Source organism: Glossina fuscipes, unplaced genomic scaffold, assembly GCF_014805625.2.
Source record: "Glossina fuscipes isolate IAEA_lab_2018 unplaced genomic scaffold, Yale_Gfus_2 222, whole genome shotgun sequence".
In the NCBI taxonomy this organism is placed as follows: Eukaryota; Metazoa; Arthropoda; class Insecta; order Diptera; family Glossinidae; genus Glossina; species Glossina fuscipes.
Genome location: NW_023998565.1, coordinates 236327 through 241417, shown reverse-complemented (window position 1 = coordinate 241417; position 5091 = coordinate 236327). Strand labels below are relative to the sequence as shown.

The following is a 5091-nucleotide window of genomic DNA, read 5'->3' as shown; positions in this document are numbered from 1 at the left end:
CGTATTATTATAACTCTAAAAAATTGAATAATGTTAAGGTGAAAAATTCACCAGGTAGTCACAAGGCCCCACACATAACTACGGCAGAGGTCCTTTTAATATTCCGCTTTTGTTCCAACTTTCCTGCCGTGCTACCGGAAACTTTTGTAATCTATCTTATCTATGACTTCAATTGATGGGCCTCGCTACAAACGTCATGCATAAGCAAACAAGAAAAAAAATTCTATATATAATAAAATAATCGAAACTGGGAATAAATATTCTTTTCAGTTATTTTCATATAGTGTAGTATAATAAGTAGTAAGGATTATCAATTATCGAAACCTTGGGACGTCGATAGGCATAAAATCTTAGAATATATTAGAAGAAAATGCCTTAACGCTTTACCAGAGTAAATAATCAATAAGAAAATGATAGTGGAATTTTAATGATTCGGTTCGCTTATCATTGGCATTCTATTTAAATATACAAATTTTGTTTAGATATATGTTTTCATATAAAATTTTAAAACAAATAAATTTCCAAGCGATTCTAACCAAATGGTTCTTTGCGTATCCTTAAAATTAATATTGAAAGCTATTTCCTAGACATGTTAAGCAAAAACTTTCCACAGTTGATTTTCGTTCATTTCGCTGCTTATAAACTATTTTAATTACCGCGAAAAGTCGTCAGCGTCCCTACAAATCCCACAAGTTAAAAAGGAGTAGATCAAAGTTACTATGTACGATGAACGCCAAATTTTTAATGCCATTCAGAGGCTTTGACCGGGCAACAAAATAGAACAATTCGAATATACAACTTTGAGTAATTCAAACAATAGGACGACGTTTGTTGTTCAAATATAGCAAATTACAAATGATTATTAACATAGCGAGCAAATTAAAAGTAGAAAACAAACATTTCAGTCCTTTTTCTCAACAAATTATCCAATTATACATAATAATTCACAAAGTCGTCCTTAGAGACACGATAAGTTTCATTATCGCGTCGTATGATTTCAAAAACAGCTCCATAATATGCTGTAATATAATAAAACCCATCTGCGGTTCGTACAATTTGGTACGCAATCAAAATAATAACGACTAATTGGTCAATAAAGAAACCGCCCAATGTGCTGACTTTTAATAAACCAATGCCATAGTAGCCCAAATAGAAACGATCGAAACCAAACATGCCCGTAAATACGGAAAGTAACAGAGAATCCAAATAGCCATTACTGAAATTATAAAAATGTATTATTCGTTTGAAAGATACTCTAAATAACGTACGGCCATTTATATGGCATATCATTTTTAAAAGTATTGTTAGTATTGGTAGTCTCACATTCAATACTTCAGCTGCGATACACCAAATAAAAATGACATTGACAATTTGAATTTCACTAGGATTCGGACATAAATATTGACCCATTAATAAATTTGAACAGTCATAAGTCGCTGTTGGGCAGTTAAAAAAAATATATCAGTAAGTAAAACGTATTGTAACATAATCAAGATCAAAACATCTTCAACAACTTCTTGTTAAAATTTAGAAATATTTTCGATCATCCGATTTTTGCACTTCTAGAAGGGCATTCATAAATTTAATTTGTCTATTAGATCACTATCCGGAACGTGATTAACTAATTGCGTCTTCTTTATATCGTAGAGTATACAATAAGTAAAATTCAAATCGTCTGTGTAATATCTATTGTAAACATTCTCCTGGCCGCAAAAATGACTTCAAGTAGACTTGATAAATATATAGATATAGTAAATAAAATATTATTATTCATCGACTTTCAAAGGACTTATTAATTATTGAGCAAATTAATTATAAAAAAATAAAGTTGACAAACGTAAAAGAATATATGAGGCTAATAAGCTGAGGAACGCACCGTGTACTGAAAAGCTGTGTCGTCTACGGAAATGCCGGAGTAGACGAAGTGGAGGAAGATAAAATTGCTTCAGAACATAGAAAACGGCGAAAAATCCCCCAAAAAATTCATTTCATTATTTGTAAAAAGCATTTATAGAATACTGCATCCATCTCGTACGTTAATAGATAAAAGTAATAATGATTAATAGTATATGCATGCAATCCTACCGTTCGCTGATGATGACATCTTATTATAAAATGTATATTTATTGTACACCTGCATTATATTCATATTGGCGAAATTACAACTACAAATATGTATGCCGCTATATTATTTTACCACTTTTGGCAATGATGCTTCTTACACTTTACGTGTTTTCCTAATTTGCATGAATTTCGTAGATCGCACGTTGCATGTTTTTTACTCAAAGTAATCCTAGCGGGTCAAGATATATAAAGAAGTTAAGGCATGGGTTCATATGTTTTTAAATAACATTCTTATTACCTAGACACCACTACCGCTTTAAAATCAAATTTATAATATAATAAAAGACTTTCGCCTTGCACCATGGCGACGTAGAAAAGCATGAATGCAAGCGGATAAATGAAGAATCTTTTATTTTGAAAATGTACCCTTTGAGAAATGGGGTTATGGTAATTTTAGGTTGACGTTATGTTAACGTTAAGGCTATGTTGTTATTAGTGTTTGCATGGTAATTTTGTTATAAGCAAATGGGGCACAACCAATCTATTTGCTATATTTTTTTAATACAAATAAATTTGAAAATAATATAGAAATTGCATACAAAAATATTTTTTTTTATTTATTGAGTATATATAAATAGCTAATTAAAGTTTAAACATAAATTTAATGATAATTATAAAAGAAAACTTAGAAATGTGTTGAAAATATACATTTTTTTTTTATTAAATTATGTTGCAATTGGAGGAAAAGAAGGATTAGATTCTCCTCTAAAGGAAAGCGAATATTAGTTCTGTTCTTTTTCGTTGTATTCAAACAGTCATTACAGGAAGAAAGAAATTTTAAGAACTAAATTTAAACAAATAATACATATATATAAATAAATATAAGATTTGGTTAATGCGATAATTAACTTAACATAGGTACAAACCGAACAAACTACTTCAGTGAAAATGAAAATTTTTACTTTAAAATTAGTTCTAGACTATTTGGCCTCCGAAAAAATAACGTAAATGTATAAAGGAATAAAAAATCAAATCTTCATCGCGTACGTATAATACATAAATTAGTTATAAGAAATACTAAAAACACTATTCAAATTAATTGCGTTTATCGAAATTTACTTAGATAGAGCCGATAGCCTGTGTTGCTAGTGCTCAATGTCTTTTTTTAGTCTAAGAATTCAATTCATTAGTCTAAAATTAAAATAATAATAATAATAATAATAATAATACTTAGATAACTCAATAATTTGTAAAATTCAAACACAAAATATACTAAGCTTTAGTACAATTATTTAGCATAAAAAAAAAGAAAAAAACACTAATATAAAATATTGTACTAAATTAAGAAAAATCCAAAATACACTTTTCCGATAGGTATTCATTTAGGTAAGTGTACAAATTTATAATTACAATTTAAAGGCGAGTGTTTTCTACGCTTAATTCTTCATCGTCATGATCACTGAGACTCAGAATATCACGCTCAGCTTCTCTCACGTGCTTAATCATCACCATTTAATTGCTGTTCTTGTAAGTCATCGTGCAAGTCATTAACATTACAAGTCCATTTTGTGATTGTGCTATTTGTGTTGTCGGCATTGGTTATATTGCTCGGTCACAAGCGCCAATTCTTTTAATCAAACGAGTCCAGTGTTCTAAGACAAGTACGAACGTTTTTATATGATATTATTATTATTATTATTATTTTAATTTTAGACTAATGAAATAAATTCTTAGACTAAAAAAATATATTGAGCACTAGCAACACAGGCTATCGGCTCCTTTTTATATAAATTTCGTATATTGGATGAAAGGTTGTTCCTTATCCGCTCGGCATGGAGATCGTTTCCTGACTCTGAAAATGCTTTTAAAAGAAAATTTGCCTCGTTCTTGAAAGCCTGAGTTCGTCCGCTACCGTCGGTTCACGATTGCAAAGGTTGATGATGGAGCAAGGTGATTATTTTATTAGTCTTTAGTTCGTTGTAAGAGCATGATTTAGACTGATTTTAACTATGCATGTTTGCCTGCAGTTTATAAATATCGTATAAAGAAAAGAACCAGTAAGAAAGCTATATTCGGCGGGGGCCGACGTGAGCCACAGCGTCTACAAAATTTTGCCATTCAGCGAAATTCTTTGTTCGACGTTGTATCATGAGATATTTCATTTTTTTACTCAAGGCATGGTTAAGAACTAACAGCCAGTCATGCTTATGTTCCAATGGACGTTGTGATGAAGCCTCCAAGCATTCTTTAACATTAGCGTCAAATTCTCGATCATCGAGTCCGTAAGCCCATAATACAACTTGAGCTACTTGTATACGCGACTTGTAAAGCAACGAAGAGGCTAACAATTCTGGAGCAGCGTTTAGTAAATCATGTAAGCACAAAAGATTTGATTCGCCTGCAAAAAAACAAAAGGATTTCCAACTGAACTCTATGAATAAAAAAAAAAAAAGATAATACATCTTTTGGCATCCACACTGCGTTTAACAAATTGTACGTATTGGTATTATTCATTTTTATCTGATTCTTCGTAGTTACTGATAATGTAGCGTTTGATCTTGTTAAAGTATTTTACATCACCGAGAACACAGACGGCACCGGCAGAATACCATAAGTATAAGCGTAAATAATCTAGTATCTGGCAAAGAAGTAAAGAAGAAATAAATTAGAGCAACACACTTTTCCTATCGTTATCTCATTTACCTCTTCGTAGGTATCTAAAGTAATCAGATCGAAAGCGGTTAATCGAGTTTGATGGCGGGATGAAACAAAAACTGTAATGTTTGCCTGAAATAAATGATTAAAAAAAAGTCAGAAAAGTTATTCAATTCGGTTTAATGACCGGAAAACCCATTTATATGCATTTGCAAAGAAACCGGTCTTACGGAAAGTTTAAAATTATATAACCTCATATCTTTAATATCCAGCCAATTAGCGTGATATTGAGCGTTGGCCAAAGCAGTAGATAAACCAACGATACGCACGTTGCATTCGGTGAGTGACGTAATGAAATTCGTACGTGACACA

General features: G+C 31.2%; 1 long non-coding RNA gene and 1 pseudogene across 1 annotated transcript; both read right to left on the bottom strand.

The window, feature by feature from the left end:
- Positions 1 to 930: 930 nt before the first annotated feature.
- LOC119642430 lies at positions 931 to 1410 on the bottom strand (annotated as a pseudogene).
- A 2874-nt stretch (positions 1411 to 4284) lies between these two features.
- Positions 4285 to 4853, bottom strand: LOC119642354. The gene is made up of 3 exons (XR_005248014.1): positions 4768 to 4853; positions 4525 to 4702; positions 4285 to 4462 (listed from the first exon to the last, which is right to left on the bottom strand). It is a non-coding gene; the product is annotated as an uncharacterized LOC119642354 (long non-coding RNA).
- Between the last annotated feature and the right edge of the window lie 238 nt (positions 4854 to 5091).